Raw genomic sequence first — 18,453 nt, forward strand, 5'->3', positions numbered from 1 at the left:
CATGGGTTTATTCTTCATTCTCCTCAGTTGCCCAGTCATGGGGAAATCCATTGGTGGCTCTATGGGAGGTCAGAGAAGAAAAAGCTTATAGCTGTTTGCTTTAGGGGCTGGGATAGAAACAGAGAGGGAAATTGCATATTATTCAAAACTGTATTGTGGGGGGTGAGGGGAAAAGACAGGGTAGTTTCAGGGTCACACAACTTCTTTTACCTACCCTGTACCACATTCCCCCAGCTCCAGGACGAATCTGGTGCCCCCAGTGTTTAGAAAGTGCTAACATCAGCGAGGCTTTTAAAAATATTTTTATTTCATACAAGCCTTCCCAAATACAAATACTAACCTAAAAATCTTTGTTTATGGCCTAAAAAGTACTGATCTTATCAGTACATTCAGGAGACTAATCATTTCTACCTCTATGTCTTGCATTAATAAAAACAGCGCTGTCAATCTGAACAGTCTTTAAAACTACACTAATTAACACTATAGACTCTAAAATGGAAACATCTGAGAGGAGGAAATTAACAGGAAAATTAAGTACCCCATGGGGGACATGGAGTTTTATCAGTATGTGATCAAACATGAAGGTCTTTCACGACATCCCACTTCAGTTAATAGGGACGGGGTAATTGTTAGGTACTAGGGGACTTTCCATGCCTCGGGATATTAGAGCTGAAAAGGGTAGGGAATGACAACAATAAACAGTAATGTTAAAAAGAAAATAACAGTTGGCTGTTGCAATGGAAAGAGATGTTTGTATAAGAGTGTGTCGGGTTCTCTGGGGGAGTGAGTACAGGGAGAGCACTGGAAAAAAATTAGGGTGATCCGAACAGTATCAGAGTAGCTGCAGGGAGCAGAAGGGAATTGTGAAAGCCTGCTATCTCTGTAGGCTTGTCTACAGATGTAGTTTGTATCTCTAATTATATCCATTTATGATTTATATTACACTACTGTCTAGGAGCCCCAGTCATGAACCAGGACCACATTGTGCTAAGTGAAGTATAAACATAGACCAAAATGATGGTCCCTGTCCCCAATGAGCCTACAAACTAAGGCATTGTCTACACTACAGAGTTTTGTCAACCTAAGTTATGTCAACAATCAAAGTGCTATAATTACATTGCTCGTGCATGTTCACACAATGCTCCTTCTGTTGGCGGAGTGCATCCACAGTTGGTGCTCCAGCATCGACAGTGAGAGCAGTGCACTGTGGGTAGATATCCCACTGTGCAACTCGCCACCTTCTGCAGCTAGGAGTTGTGGGAAGGTGGAGCAGATCGCGGTGCATCATGGGTGCGGGCTCAACATTCCATAATGCAGTTTACTCCATCCCATCGTTCCAGGGGTTTCTGGCTGCATTTCACAGCATTTTTCAATGGCCCCTGTTTACGGTGCACCTGCCATCTCTGTCTGAAAAGATGGATCCTGCACTGCTCTCCACTGTTATGAACACATTGAGGATGGTCATGCAGTATATCATGAACTCTCAATCTGAACAGGAATCAGAGGTGCCTGACCCGCTGTGAGCCATGCAAACAAAAACACCCGATCACTTTTGGCATTCACAGAGCAGTTGCACACAGCGAACCATCACTTTTGGGCTCAGGAAACAAGCGCTGAGTGGTGGGATTGCATCATTATGCAGTCTGAGATGACAAGCAATGGCTGCAGAATTTTCGGATGCGGAAAGCCACCTTCCTGGAACTCTGTGCAGAGCTCGCCCCAGCACTGCAGTGCAAGGACACCAAAATGAGAGCTATTGTCTCTGTGAAGTGTGAGGCGATCGCTGTGTAGACACTGACAACTCCAAACTGCTACTGGTTGGTCGCAAATCAGTTTGGAGTTGGGAAGTCCACCATTGGGGCTGCGTTAACATAAGTGTGTAGGGCCATTAATCGCATTCTGCTATGAAGGACTGTAACTCTTGGAAATGTGCATGTAAGAGTGGATGGCTTTGTGGCAATGGGATTCCTTAACTGCGGCAGGGTGATAGATGGGATGCATATCCCAATATTGGCCCAGGACCATCTTGCAACAGAGTACATCAATAAAAAGGTGTACTTCTCTATGGCACTGCAGGCGCTTGTGGATCACTGTGAGTGTTTCACTGACATCAGTGCGGGTGGTCAGGGAGGGTGCATGATGCTCGTATCTTCAGGAACACTGACCTGTATAGAAAGCTGCAAGCAGGGACTTTCTTTCCAGACCAGAAGATTCCAATGGGGGATGTTGAAATGCTCATAGTGATCCTGGGAGACCCAGCTTACCCCTTAAATGCCACGGCTCATGAAGCCTTGTATGGGAAACCTGAACAGCAGCAAGGAGCACTTCAACAGTAGCCTGAGCAGGTGTAGAATGACCATTGAATGTGCATTTGGCAGATTAAAAGCACTCTGGCACTGTCTTTATGGGAGGTTAGACCAAAACGAGGAAAATATTCCCATAAGCATAGTGGCCTGCTGTGCACTCCATAATATTTGGGAGGCTGAGGGTGAAAAGTTTCCCACTGGGTGCAGCGCAGAAGCGGATCACCTGGTGGCTGATTTTGAGCAACCAGATACTAGGGCTATGACAGGGGCACAACGGGGGGGAGGGGGCTATCGAATCTGGGAGGCACCATTTTGACAACGAGCATGAGTAATGTGTCTTTCTATACAGCACTCTGTCATGCTTTGTTAACTTGCCGCCTTACATGAAATGTTGAGGATTCCTGATGGTGCGGCAGGGCGTGGCAGGCAGCAGGCGATCACCCCTAGGTCAGGATAGGGATAGGAAGAGGGGAGGGGGACGCAGGCCCACCTGTCTCCACTGCATCCCAGCCCAGGTGTCCCATCACTGGGTCAGTGGGGCTCCAGCTGAATCAAGCTGCCTCAGAGCAAGCGCAAGCTCAGCTGGACTGTAGTCGGCTCCCCTGGGCTACTTCCTCCCATCCTCTCCCTAGAGTACCTGGTCTCCTGAGCCGTACCCCAGTTCCTCGGGGTACTCTGCCCGAGGGAAGCTCCAGAAGCCCTCAACCTCATCGCTTGACAGCAGATCCGGGAACTGTTCAGAGTTGCCTGCGGAGGGCAGCTCTTCTAGGTTACAGGGTTCTGGGGTCCCCTCCGGCTCACAGGGGGTTGGCAGCTCGGGTAGCTCCTCCAGGTCCTCAGGGCCCCACGCCGTGGGTAGCTCCGGCAATCCCTCTTCCGTGGAGCAGTCAGGTGCAGCCCTAGGTTCAGGCACCAAGGGAGAGGTGTCCTTCTCCCTCGACCGCTGGGATCTGATTTAGCGCCAACGGGCAGGCCTGGCTTTTATGTCCTCCTCGCCCCACCTACCTGCTTCCAGTAAGGTAGTGTGCTCCCAGGTTCCAACCCCTGGGGGGGTGGGGGTGGGGTTGGCTCTCTCTCGCTGTCAGTCTCCCAGGGAGGCCACACCTCCTGGCTACAGCAGTGTAGACATATCTCTATTTGTAAAGCATTTTGAGTTCCTCTGATAGAAAGGTCTGTAGAAATGCAACGTATTATTAACAGTTGTTGGGGAGAGAGTGGAACTATTATGTAAACATATTTTTGGCCTACCTTTTTTGTTTGTTTGTTTGTTTGTTTCCTTTTGATAATAAAACAATAGCCCTAAGTCAAAACCAACATCCTCCAAAAATGATTAAGGGGTAAATCCTGCCTCTTCTCTGCAATGCAGAGGACCCTTGTTTGTTGCAGAACACATGTGGTTCCATTGCAAAGAAAGAGAGCGCATCAGTCTTTTACACTGTAAATTCTCTGATTCAAGGATTGTCTCTATAACTGTTTGTACAGCACCAAGCACAAGGAATGCTACCATTGTATAAATGTTAATTGATAATAATAACCTAGTGTCCCTTAGTCTAAGGTGGTCACAGGCGTTTTGGGAGTAATTCCAGCCGTAAGGCTGGAATAGAAGCCAGAGAGAGCAGGTAGGGTAGGAAGAGGATCCTTTCCACCCAGTTGCTCATTCTACAAGCTGCCTTAGCATGCACTATCAGTTAAAGGGTACTAACATAATTTTGTTTAAACAAATACATATCCTTACCTATGTTACAAATGACAGTTGGGATTATTGCAATTTAATAATTTAGGCAAATATTCTCCATTCCCAAAATAATTAAATAAAAGGATTCTGCCATCCCAATGGCAGAGTTAAGAGAGGTGTGTGTGTGTGTGAGAGAGAGAGAGAGAGAGGGGCAGAACTTAATCGAACATTTCCTGTTTTTTTCAGGGGTCTATAAGGAGACCTCTATGGAGCATTTCCTGGTTTTCTAACGTTTGAGTTTGGTGTTTTGAAGTCCCATTTTCCAGAAAAATATAGGGAGAAAAAGAACCTGTTCTACCACAGTAACTTTAAAGTCTACTCTCATTAATTTTTTATAAGAAAATTTATATGGTACATTTAATCCTAAAGATTCCTAAAATTGTTAATTTCAGCTTTGAATTACAGGAGCTGAAAAGAGAACCACTGACTTCATAGGTATATTAAAAAAAAAAACAACAAAGGAACCATCTGTTTTACTACCGTTACATTTAAGAAATGGATTGTTCTTCAGCAGATAAGAAGCAATTGCTTCTTATTCCAGCTGCTCTATTATTATGGTAAACATAGGTATTTTCCCTTATAGGTAATCAGCCAGGGTAGTTTTTTCAATTTATGTCTTCTTATAATTAATAAGTGCCATTTGTGTAGTTCTTTGCATCACAAAAGGCTTTATGGACCATAGAAGAATCCTGTCATCTACCACTGAAATGCAATATAGACATCATTAGGACTGGATGCCAAATGCATTTTAACTGTCTATGTCAATCTGCTAACCTAGGATCCTATCTCAGATTTTACACTAGCGTGGGTGAAATCCTAGTTCCACTGAAATTGGTGGCAAAACTGTCATTGACTTCAATAGGGTTGGGTTTTCACCCATTAATTTCAATTGATTTGCACTTGATTGAAATCAATGTCTGAATCAGACCCAGAGACCTGTGAGTGCATAGGGGCTGATTATGGGGAATGGATATAATTCTTTTTTGAGGTGGGGATAAGCTACTTTTATTACTTAGGCACTAATCCTGCAAGAACTTCTGCATGGGTGCCCATGTAGTGCCCCATTTAAGTCAATGGAGTTCTGCTCACAAGAGCTTCTTGCAAGACTGAGGCTTATACAACACGATAAAAGTGTATGGCATTTTATAAAGAAAGATCACTTGCCCCAAAGAGATTATAATGCAAGTTAAAATGGGAAAAAAGGAAATAAACCCAAAATGTAATTAACTTGGGGAAATAATGATCATGTAACAGAAGAGATCTGATAAGAGACTGATCTTTGGTTTTTAACTCCAGTCACCTGACGAGCTATGATTAGAAGAAGGTTAAATACCCTATCATGTGATGTGCCAATTACCACATGCTGGCTATTGTTACACTTGGTACTTCCAAATATACTACTTCTAATTTAAAAACAAAACAGCCTTCTTATGCATAATTTCTATATGCATGTATACCTGTGTATGCCCAGTGTTATCAATGCTTGCTATTTGGTACTTTTCCTAAAGCCCCTATTGCTTGAATAAAAATTTTCATGGGAATCTCAGCTTTCATTTTAAAATTATTCACATGAGACAATGCAGGTTCAGAGCCATAGAATGCATGGGTGTGTATGTCTATATACATACAGAGAGAAACCATCAACCTGTGAACATAACATGTGAACCATCAACATGTGAACAGCTAGCCTTAAGTATCTGCATGATATTATATTTTTAAGCTTTGTCCATCTCTCCCGTCATTCCTACCCAATTATTGCTACAACTAGTTGAGTCTTTGTCTATATTATAGGTCCTGATACTGCAAACATTTACACACATGCTTAAGTTTACCCAGTGGAGCTATGTATGTGTGTAAAGTCAAATAAGTGTGTAAGCATTCTCAGGATTGGAGTCCTTGACTATAAGCCTTTTGAGTCTATGGGTCCATATCCTTTTTTATTGCCTGAAATCTGTCTGTATAGTGTTTGCTCATCTTTGAGCACAGAGTGTATAAATAATATATACAAATAATAATCATAACAGGAAGAAAAGACAAGAAAGGGAGGATGAGGACTGAAGGCAAGATGATCATGCAGGCACTTGGGAAGCTAATGGATGTGGCTTGAGGGATAAGTTTGTCTTTAATGTTTTAGTCATAGAATATATGGATGAATGTGTTCTATATATTTTTATAAAATTTAAAAAAATGCAGGGCACAAAGCTGCACCCCTAACATAGGTGAGCATTCCTTGAAGTCAGTGTGATCACTCTTTAATTAAGGGTTGCAGGTTTGGACTCTTAGTAAGCTTGCTTATGACTAATTAAAAATTAGTGGCTAGGGCAGTAATCTAGACCCTGATCTACACTGACCTGGTGATTCAGCAGCAGTTGATGGGAGTTATGCAAGCTATGCAGAGTAGCTTGCGTAACTCCCATTGACTGCTGCGACTTCCTTTCTGCGCGGTGTCTTCACAGCGCTGCGCTGACGGGAACCGCGTTCCCATCGACGCAGTGCTATGCTACTTGAGGGGGTGGTTTTACTCAGTCAACTTCCTGATCGATTGCACGGGTCTGCACTGACCGCTCGTTTGATCCAGAAAGATCGATCTGGCAGTGGCGACTTTCCCGCCATCAGTATAGACATACTTTAAGGCTATGGCTACACTGACGGCGGCAAAGTTGCCGTGAGATCGATTTCTCTGGATCGACTGAGCGGTCAGTGAAGACCTGCTCAGTCGATCCAGAAATTGACGCACTGAGACCACCTTCACAAGTGGCGCAGTGCAGTGAAGACGGCGCGCAGAAGAGAAGCTGAGAAGTCGATGGGAGTTACGCAAGTTTTTTGTGTAGCTTGCATAACTCCCGTCGACTGCCACTGAATCTTGGAGGTAAGTGTAGACAGGGGGGTCTAGGATTTGGGAGACCTGGATTAAAGTCACTGCTTTTCTAGTTGGGCAACTCATTAAGGCTTTGTCTCCACTAGCACTTATGCCGGTAAAACTTGTCACTCAGGGTTGTAAAAAAACACCCCTCTGAGAAAGAGAAGTTTTTCTAGCATAAGTACTTGTGTAGCTGCGTGGGAGAGAGCTCTCCCATTAACATACTAAAACCACCTAAAAGAGTGGTGGTAGCAGCTCTCCCATTGACATAACGTGGCTACACAAGCACTTTTGCGGGCATCTCCAGCTCTCAGGAGCAGGAGGAAGCAGTGCTGGGCTTCTCTGTTCCCCACTCTCCTCCAGAACAGACAGCCATGTCAATTTCACAGTGTAACTGACAAGGCTGCCCTGGCAGGGAGCATGTAGAGAAGCACCCAGACTTCTGGCCCAGGCTCCCAGCCTAGAGCTGAGACCAGCTGCCTGGGCTTCTTTTCCCATGCCCAGCTGGGAGCAGGGCGAGAAGCCTGGTCTGCTGCAAGCCGGGAGGGCGGGTTCCTGCTCAGGGCTGGGAGCTGGGACAAGAAGTCCCAGGCTTCTTCACCTGCCCCTCCTCCACCCAGGGAACAGGCTTGTCAATTACAGGACTAGACAGTCAGATTGGTATGGCTGCCCATTCCAGCCAGGAGTGGGAATCAGACCCCTGGGCTTGCAGCAGCCCAGGTTGGGGCTTTCTTGTCAATGGACAAGAATGACAGCCCCATGGCCAATGTAAGGGATGCAGCTTCTACAGAGGTTGCGTCACCGACAAAAGCCCTACACCTCTCCTCCAGGTGGTTTTATTCTGTTGAAAAAACAGGGCAGTTTTGTCTGCGGGAGAGAGGGGTTGAGGCTGATAGCAGTGTGTACCCCACCTCCCTTTGATCAGCCCAAGCCGGTGGACAACACTCTCCAGTGTAGACCAGACCTCAGTGTAGACAAGCCCTGAGGAGGAGTGGTTCCTGCTCCATCAGGTGCCGGAGGCATCCCTCAGCAGCAGGGCTGCCCACTGCAGTTAATCATAGGCCTATGCCAGCTGCAGGGTTTGTGAGGGAGAGGCGGAAGTGCAATGCAAAAGGGGGGGGGGGGCAGAACCCTTTCCACACAGCCAACGAGCCGCTCCATCCTCCCGCCCCGGCTGCTAGAGACTCCGGCTCAGGCAGTGCCCACTGCAGGCCGCGCGCCAGCTCTAGCCCCGCCCAGCCCAGGCAGGCGGGCGGGCGGCTTGCGGCCGCCATCTTGGTCGATGTGTCAGCTTGGCTGCTCTCGGGAGGAGCTGCGCAGCAGCAGCTGGGGAGGAAAACGGGGGGACCCCGCAGCCATGGGGCAGGCGCTGCCGCCCTGGCTCCCACCCTCCTAACAAGCCGGTAAGAGGCGCCTGGCGGGGGTGGGGAGGCTTTCCAGTCGGAATCGGGGGGCTTTGGTGGTAATAAGTGGGAGGGAGGGTTGAAATTGAGAGAGCCGGTGTCTGTCTGTCTGTCTGTTGCAGCCGCAGCAGCAGGAGCAGGGTTTGTTCGGTGCATTTCAGCCCACGGGCTCCCTCCCCCTCCCCAGCTCTCCTGAGGGTGCCTGGCTGATCTGTACACGCCCCCAGTACTGGCTTCCCCACGTCACCCCCATCGGGTGCTGCTTAGAGTTTTAATCCCAGATGTTCAGTGTTTAGGACTCTGCCCCCCCCCCCCTTCCCCTCCTGTACCAGGTGCTCTTCACTGGTGCCAGGGCAAGAGAGTCCGGCTGATCCTCATGTTTCATGTGCGCTCAGGCTCTCGCAGCACTTAGTAAAAAGGCTGGTGATCTTGTGGGTTAGGTAGATTTACTGTAGCACCGGCTCCAGGGCGGTGCACAAGCGGTGCGTACACACCCGGAGTGAGGGAGAGAACCCAGCAGTTCTGACTCTTGCTAGGCAGCATTCTAGGGATGCCTCTGTATATGTTCTTGGATAGGATCGTCACGGATGCCGCTGCTGTGCCTAGTGGGTTGCGACGCCGGTTAATACTCTTGTGTTCTTCTCCAAAGTAGCTCAAGTTATTAGTAATGAAACCCTGAGGAGCTGGGATGTTTCTCCAAATACCGACAGCCAGAGCTGCCCCTAAATGTGCATCAAAAACTAGTCGTCAGACTGCAAGATTAACTTATTTAATTGTCGTTGTAATAATAAAATGTTAACTGTGGTTATTCTGTACCATGGAAACTACAGCAGATGAAATTTACTTAGGGCTTTTGTGTGTGGCCTTTTCAAGTACTTGTTGCTATAAGATTTCAATGAATCTGTTGCAAAGGAATCCAGCTACAGTTTGAGTGACATCAGCAACTTATGGACACTGTGGGAGAGAGTCAAGTTTAGGAGAGAAAAAAAGCAAAAGAAATTGAATGCTAGGAGGAGGTTAAAGTCCTGACTAGGCAGCATTATACCATTTCCTCATTCAGAAGCTTTAAAGGTGTAGCTACTGTTGTGTATATTGTCTGATTTTTTTTTTTCCCCCCTGTATTTCTGTTTCTTTTCCTCTATGGAAAATGTTGATTATATTTTCTGCCGTGATGCATAGAGTGTACAAAGCCTTACCACTGTTTCTGCGTTCCGTGCTTCTATTATATAATTGCAGTTTCTGTGGTTAAACTATGTGAAGGCTGTGGGATAGTGAACATGATGGGATTTTTTTTAACCTAGCAGGATTACTGCAGTACGATATGTAGCCTTGCGTTTGCAGCTTTTATTCCAGGTTTGAAAATGGGAGGTTTCACTGCAGCTCAGGCAAGAAAATAAAAGTCAGTCTGCATAGTCCATGTGTAGCTTTTATCCTGCAAAACTATATATATAGGTGGACCCTTTAAACCCACCCAGAGTTCCAGTGACCTCAGTGGGACTCTGCGCAGACCTAGACAGGTTACTTTGTGTGATTGATTTTGTATATGAAGATCCCAATCTGTCCTCTTCTTTCATTTTAATACAGTATTCCTATTTTTCTTCTAGTTGAATTTCCATTATGAGAGGTAAAATAAAACAGTCTAATACTAACAATGTAGCAGTCATTACAAAAATCCCAGAGTGCTTTGTAATTTTAAATTTAGATGCTGACTTTAAAGGGACATTATCAAGGTGAAAGCTAGTTGGCTTTATAAAAATAAATAATTTTTAAACGTATTTTCATTTGCATTGAGTCTTCACTGCCAGCTTTTGGAATAGTACAGTCACATTTTCCTGCTTTATTTGAAAAACAATATATATTTTTGTGCTGTTGCTCTTTGGAAGACCCTCATGAAGAGGGGAAACTGATACACTGACTCTACAAAGGAAACAGCGAAACTGGCTTTAGAAAAGTGCGGACAAGTGCACATGCAATAGTCACTTTTAAAATGCAATATATTATGCATTTTAGGATTATGTTTTCTTTCAAAAGTGCTTATAGTTCTTAACTCCTGGGAGCACATGAGATTTATATTTTAAAAGTGACTAGTGTGTGCCCACTATAATACTCATCTTTAATGGACCTCTATTAATGACTTTACCTTTAAAGTTTATTTGCTCATCTTGGTCTCCTGATCACTGATATTTTGGTCCTGCCTGCACTTCAAAAAGTTTGCGGAGGGACCTTGTTATGATATAGTAATGCTCCAGCACAGTTAACACACGAGTCTGACTGATCAGCGTATATGGAACAGTACTGTATTTCAGCTATTCTGTAACTTTGAAATTGAAGGGTTGTAGCAAGTTTTGGAAACTCCTTCAATTAAAAACCCATTTTGGTACACACTGGCAAACTCAACCCATGACTTAGTCCAGTGGTTTTCAATATGTGGTCCGTGAACTCCTGGGGGTCTGCAGACTATGTCTAAGATTTCCAAAAGGGTCTGCACTTCCATTCAAAATATTGTAGGGGTCCACAAATGAAAAGGGGTTGAAAACCGCTGACTTAGCCAACTCAGGACACTACAGTGTTGTAACTAGCAATGGTGTTGGGAGCTGTCACATTGACAGGCTATTAGGGATTAATTGGAACTTTGACAGCTGAGTCATCTAGACCTGCTCTGGGCAGGATTGGATGACATGGTAGCTAAAATGCTGCTACTGCAACAAGACTACAGTAGTGCTGTTGCCAGTGGAGTTGCACTGGTTTGATGGGTGGATGAACACTATAGACAAGACCAGATTTAGGATCATGTCAGTTTAGCTGGAAGGGTGTTAGGTCTTTTCTACACTGGGAAAATTAAGAAATACGTTTCTGCACTGCTGCCACTCCACCAATGAAGGATTATTTATCTGCTTTTCCCTCCCTACCTTCCTCCCACCTTTTGTATGCAAGCCCTTAGAGCTTAAAGACTGTTTCCAAACCCTGTTCAAAGATTACTGTTTTTGGGCCCCAGGCCAACCCATTACTAATGTAGGATTTTATTTTTACAGTTATGAATAGATCCACTTTGACCATGTACACTAACCTTGGAACCAGATAGTCTAAATATTAACAGACTCTGGTGCCCAGTGACTTGCATTGTAATTGTAACAAATCCAGTTCCATTGGTAAACCTAATCACAGAATCGTAGGACTGGAAGGGGCTGCAAGAGGTCATCTAGTCCAGTCTCCTGCACTTATGGCAGGACCAAGCATTATTTAGACCATCCCTGACGGGTGTTTGTCTAACCTGCTCTTAAAAAATCTCCAATGATGGAGATTCCACAACCTCCCTAGGCAATTTATTCCGGTGCTTAACTACCTTGACAATTAGGAAGTTTCTCCTGGTGTCCAACCTGAACTGCCCTTGCTGCAATTTAAGCCCATTGCTTCTTGTCCTATCCTCAAAGGTTGAGAACAATTTTTCTCCCTCTTTCTTTTTCTTCCCTTCCTTCCTTTTATGTATTTGAAAGCTGTTATGTCCCCTTCAGTCTTCTCTTCTCCAGAATAAACAAATCCAGTTTTTTTCAGTCTTTTCTCATAGGTCATGTTTTCTAGACCTTTAATCTTTTTTTTGCTCTTCTCTGGACTTTCTCCATTTTTTCCACATATTTCCAGAAATGTGGCACCCAGAACTGGACACAGTAGAGGCCAGTTGAGGCCTAATTAGCATTGAGTAGTGCGGAAGAATTACTTCTCATGTCTTGCTTGCAACACTGACACTAATGTATCCCAGAAGGGTTTTTTTTTTTTTTTGCAACAGTGTTACACTGTTGACTCATATTTAGCTTGTGATCCACTGTGACCCCCAGACTCCTTCCTGCAGTACTCTTCCCCAGAGAGTCATTTCCCATTTTGTATGTGCGCAACTGATTGTTTCTTCCTAAGTAGAGTAGTTTTCATTTGTCCTTTTTGAATTTCATCCTATTTACTTCAGATCATTTCTCCATCATCTAAATAATTTGATGAAGATATTGAACAGAACCAGACCCAGAAGTGATCCCTGCGGGGACCCCACTCAATATGCCTTTCCAACTTGACTGTGAACCACTGATGATTACTCTCTGGGAACAGTTTTCCAACAGTTATGCACTCACCTTATAGTAGCTCCACCTAGGTTGTATTTCCCCAATTTGTTTATGAGAAGGTCATACAAGACAGTATCAAAAGCCTTACTAAAGTCAAGATATACCACATCTACTGCTTCCCCCCCCATCCACAAGGCTTGTTATCCTGTCAAAGAAAACTATCAGGTTGATTTGACATGATTTGTTCTTGACAAATCCATGCGGACTATTACTTATCACCTTATTATCTTCTAGGTGTTTGCAAACTGATTGCTTAATTATTTGCTCCATTATCTTTCTGAGTACTGAAGTTAAGATGGTTGGCCTGTAATTCCCTGGGGTGTCCTTATTTCCCTTTATATAGATTGGCACTATATTTGGCCCTTTTCCAGTCTTCTGGAATCTCTCCCATCTTCCATGACTTTTCAAAGATAATTGCGAATGGCTTAGATATCTCCTCAGTTAGTTCCTTTAAGTATTCTAAGGTGGATTTCATCAGGCCTTGATGACTTGTTGACCTCTAACTTGTCTAAGTAATTTTGAACTTGTCCTTTCCCTATTTTAGCCTCATATCTTATCTCATTTTCACTGGCATTCACTATGTTAGACGTCCAGTTGCTACTAATCTTTTCGGTGAAAACTGAAACAAAAAAGTCATTTAGCACTTCTGTCATTTCCACGTTTTCTGTTGTTGTTTTTCCCCCCTTTATTGAGTAACGGGTCTACCCTGTCCTTGGTCTTCCTCTTGCTTCTAATGTATTTGTAGAATGTTTTCTAGTTACCCTTTATGCCTCTAGTTATTTTAATCTCGTTTTGTGCCTGGACCTTTCTAATTTTGTCCCTACATAGTTGTGGTGTTTGTTTATATTCATCCTTTGTAATGTGACCAAGTTTCCACTTTTTGTAGGACTCTTTTTTGAGTTTCAGATAATTGAAGATCTCCAGGGTAAGCCAGGGTGGTCTCTTGCCCATACTTCTTATCCTTCCTGCATTCCGAGAACTTGTTGGATAATCTGTGCCCTGCCGTGTTATTTTTCCAACGGATGTCTGGGTAGTTGAAGTCTCCCATCACCACCTGTGCTTTGGACGATTTTGTTAGTTATTTAAAAAAAGCCTCATCCATCTCTTCTTCCTCATTAGCTGGTCTATAGTAGACCCCTATAACATCACCCTTGTTCTTTTATCCCTTTTATCCTTACCAAGAGACTTTCAACAAGTTGATCTCCTGTTTCCATCTCAACCTCAGTCCAAGTGTATAGATTTTTAATATGTAAGGCAACACCTCTTCCCCTTTTTCCCTGCCTGTCCTTCCTGAGCAAGCTGTCCCTTTCTGTACCAATATTCCAGTCACGTGTATTATCACACCCAGGCTCTGTGATGCCAACTATGTCATTCATAATTATGTTTATTAACTAGCATTTCAAGTTCTTTCTGTTTATTCCGCATACTTCTCACATTAGTATACAGAAGTCTAAGATACTGATTTGATTTCCCCTGTATGTTCCCTCTTGTCTCTCCCTTATCTCTGCTATAAGAGCCTATGCTCCCCCCAGATTCCAACTCTTCTCCCAGATCTCCATTTTCAAGTTTATCTGCAAGTTGAGCTGTGATTGGTTTCACTGGCAAAATGTCAATTAGATCACAATATGAAGCCTTTGTAAGACGGGGGTAGACCCCAAAGATACCTCCAAAGAATCATGTAAGAAATATACACTAAGGTAATGCACAAATTGTGACACAATCAAAGAACACCCAATTAAAGGAGCATATCTTATCTTCCAGTTCCTTTAGAATGAGTCATAGTGCTTTGAAGATATGCAATACTGAGCTTTGCACCTTGGCACTGAAATGGAGCAACCTGCAACCATTTTAAAAAAAAAAAAAAAAAGGATAAAAAACAATTAAATCAAAATAAAAATGATAGTCTGCTGGGTAAAAGCAAGGAAATGTAGAGTAAGCTACCAGTCTACCCTTATCCCTCCCTGCTGCTTCAGCTTAGTGTTTACAGCACAGTGTGGCCTTTTCTACACTGGGTCCAGAGAGCTGTGTCAAGTCACACTTGTGTTTATAGAACTGTTACAGCCTTAACACACAGTTGACTTTTCACAGTTTTCCATTCTTGTTACAAACAGATTTGTGCCCTTACCATAGTTACAATCCTCTTTGACTTTCCCTGTGTAGACACGCAGCCTGTAACACAGTTTGGCTCCCGCTCCATGAGCCAAGTAAACGATGTCCCAATTAATAATTCGGACTAGTGTCTTACATTAGCAGTTTTTGAGAAATATCATACATTTGCCTACTGCAAGTGGGAGTGCTACTGTAGACAGAGCTCAGATGGTTTTACTGCCATTTTGCTTAGAACTACACTGCCTAAATAGTAATGATGATAATTTACTTGTCTCAATCAAACAGTCAAATAGAAAGTTATGCTATATTAAGTAAAGACCTTTAAAACACAGATTTTAAACATGATTTAGTTCAAACCAAGCCAAGTTATAAACCATCTTATCTGTAACCCTGTTGAGCCATGTTTAAGTTGAGCTCAAGCACTGTTCCCTAATGGTGCTTAAACCCATGTACGGCAGCACTTGGCGGCATAGTCCACTCTTGTTCCATGCACAGAACATATCATTCTTATCTTATTTAGTACACAGAACTAAACTACAGCTTTATATTACATGGTGTCTTTCATACATACTCTATTCTGAAACCATGGGATGGAATTTAATACAGGATTGCTGGCTTTATATTGGAAATCAGCAAGCAAAGTGAACACTGCAGATTGGTCAATAATATGATCAAATGAGGACCGTGTCCTGGAAAGAATTGCATGCAGTACAAGATGCAGCAGAAGCAATTTATTTTAAAAACAGAGGTTCTCAAACTGCTGTTCATGGACCAATGACTGGTAGCTAGTTGATCACAAGGTGAAATCTCTTTTCCTTGTTTTTGAGTTTTTAAATTCCATTGAAACATCACTAAAATACATTAAATGCTTTCCTCATATTATCCTTCTGTATGAGCAATCACTATAATTGCCACAGGGACGTTACACAATTAAGGTTAGGAGTAAGTGCTCAGTGCAATTTTTGTGTGGGCAGAGAAGTGGTTCATGTGATTGTAAATGGCAGAGAAGGAGTACATGAGACTCTGTAGTAAGAAGTTGTCCATGCTACAAAATGATTGGTCTCTCTCGATCTTTGATTTAATGAAGTTCTCAGCCAGAAATGGGTGCCTCAATCATATCTGTAATAAAATATTGTGCATTATTAGATTAGCATATTTTATTCTCTGTTATATTTGGAATTAGTTGTATTTGCCACAGAGTTAACAACTATTGGATATCATTGGTAGCTGTATAATTTCAAGTTGTTTTTTCTTTCCTTCTCATGATGTCCAACAGCAATCTCATGAATTTTTGCCCATCATTTGGGTCACAGCAACCGATCTGCACTAGCAGTACTACCTAGAAGGATTTTGTTCTCCTTTTATAAAGGGAGGAAGTGGGGGGAGGGAGGGAGTGGAATCTTGAACCTACAAGGAAGATTTTAGACTGATAAAGCCTAATTTCCCCAAGATGACAATTAGCTAGAACCCTAGGAAACTGAACTGTTAAAAAGGTAGTTACTGTTATAACTTCGGCATCTCTCTGGTAATCATTCATCTATCTTGCCAATCAAAATCAGTGTTGAGACTGGAACAGATGCAGAAGTGCATGTTTTTGCTGCTGAAAACATGCAGAAAATTGAGCCACCAAGCTGATGGGAGTTGCTGGCCAGTCGTCTAGATGCAGTTTGTTGATGTGATGGTTAACAGAGTTACTGAAAATGAAAGCAAGTCTAGGTTTTGAGAAATCAGTGGCAATCAAGCATAAACTCTCCTTGAACTCTGACTGCCAATTTACTTACACTTGCTATCCTGTGCCTATCACCGCTACCACCACAATGATGCCTGGACGTGTCACTGACTTAATTCCATCTTATCTGAAACTATCCCTTCTTACTCCCCTCTTCTTGACCATTGCACTGTCCTTTGCCCTGGTCTCCCTGAGTCCCATCTCTTCAGATTCCACATGTACAAAAAACATTTGATCATATGAGCATCATCCTCAAACAGCACCACTGGCCCAATATTTATTTTGAGGATCTGATTCCAACTCTCCTTTTATTGTTAAAATCCTTCGTAGATTTGCTGTTATTGACTTCATGGACCTTTGTTTTTTCATTTGAACTTCAAGCAGCTACCTCTTCTCTGTCACTCTGCATATGCCTTAGTTGTCAACTCCGTAGCATATATATAACTAGTTGCAAGCGTACTAGAGAGAGAATAAAATATGCTAACCTAATAATGCACAATATTAATTATAACCAAGACTGATGGACCTGTATGAGAGGCTGCTGTTTTGTATTTCTTGTCACGTAGAACACAATTTCTTTATTTCTCTAGCTAATTGACTCCTCATCGTCTTACAAATCTTGGCTGAAAACACATTTTTTTTCTCCCTTGTGTCTACCACTTAAATTTTCTTCCATTTATCTCTGGTAAAATTGTTTAATTCAGTAAAGTGTTTTGAGATGCAGTTTGTATGAAAGCCACCATGCAAATTAAAGGTGTATTTTATTATTGATTTGAAAATACAGCAGGACATCTAATTATCTTGAGCTATGCAAAGAACATAAAACAGTAACTGAAGATATCCTGTTCTATTAAAAAACAAAAACAAAAAAACCCCAAATTGTGGAACTACTGAAGTAGAAAGATGTGTTCGGCCTTTTTATTTTCAGCTGAGTGAATGCTTGAGATTTGGGTAATATCTTATCTATCTTATAGTCCAAGCTACAAGAGCTCTCTATTCAGTTTTAATTGTTAGACTGTCAAATGTTTAGAGGACATGTGTCATAAAGCCTTTCTGTGATGACAAATGCCTATCTATGCATTTCATAGACACTGAGTTGATATGCTGATCTGTTTCTTTTCCTAATTAAATGATTATAGTCTAGTGACCATGAGACTCATGGTTTTAAATTAAAATTTGATTTTTAAAACAAATCTCATAATTATATAAAAATTCAGAACATTTTGTAGTATCAAGTCATTATTCTTTAATTCAACCCTAGTGCAAAACTACTACTGTGTGATAAAGTGTAAACTATGTCCCATGGCATCAGCATCATGTGGGTTTGTTTCTCTAGTAACTACCTACAATTATTCAATTGGTAACAAAATGGCAAGTTGTAATGACAAGTTTCCGTGTTTCCGATTCTTGATATGTATTTTAATGCAGCTTTTGTGGATTGTGGCAGAGGAACTTTTTAAAAGATAGTGGAAAATATATTTTTAATTTTACAGTGGCCTTTCTAACATCATGTTTATAACAAGATAGTGTAAAAGACATGTAATGATATATTTGGTATTATGGCATTACTAGGAGAAAATTTCTACATGGGGTCAATTTGTCTGAACAGTTATGATCTTGCTAATAATACTTAGTGGTATTAATGAAGGCCTTGCCACGTAATCCTCTCCAATCCTATTTTGAATTTGCTAGCTATGGTGTATGTTCATCAAGAAAGTTCTAAACAACCTTATACACTTGAATACTTTCCATCCAATTAGTCTTAGTAATTAACTCCCCCCCCCCCCCCCAAATAAACACGTCCTTCACCCTATTCTAGATTACACTGAATTATGGTCATTTTTGGTATTTCTATTTGGAGGAGAGTGGGTTGACTAAATTGCTTGTACTCAAGGTTTTTATTGCTCAAAGCCCTTGAACACAGAGACAGCTTTATAAATAAATTGTCCCATTGATACTTATACACTGCTTTTTTTTTTTTCTGGTAATCTAGAGGATTTGGAAACATCATTGATAGTTTTTTCCTGGTGATGGAAGCTGTACTGTAGACCGGGCATATAGGAGGTGGATGATATAGTGTGGTAAATAGCTGAACCCTGTCTACACTACAGCATCCACTCTAGATTGCACTGCAGCAGACAAATGCTCACAGGTTTTCCCAGTGTTAATTAAGATCACTGTTGTTTCATTAGCTTTAACAAT

At 42.5% G+C, this 18,453-nt stretch overlaps 1 protein-coding gene across 2 annotated transcripts in view; it reads left to right on the top strand.

Moving 5' to 3' along the window:
* The first annotated feature begins 8,102 nt into the window (after positions 1 to 8,102).
* Positions 8,103 to 18,453, top strand: part of CCDC186 (coiled-coil domain containing 186) — a 59,981-nt gene continuing 49,630 nt past the window's right edge. For both annotated transcript variants that reach the window (XM_067537243.1, XM_067537244.1), the window contains exon 1: positions 8,103 to 8,304. The gene's annotated coding sequence lies outside the window, so the exon portion shown is untranslated. The remainder of the gene's footprint in view (positions 8,305 to 18,453) is intronic.

This window comes from Emydura macquarii, unplaced genomic scaffold, assembly GCF_026122565.2.
Source record: "Emydura macquarii macquarii isolate MOO-44397 ecotype Brisbane River unplaced genomic scaffold, CSIRO-AGI_Emac_v2 contig_3692, whole genome shotgun sequence".
NCBI lineage: Eukaryota > Metazoa > Chordata > Testudines > Chelidae > Emydura > Emydura macquarii.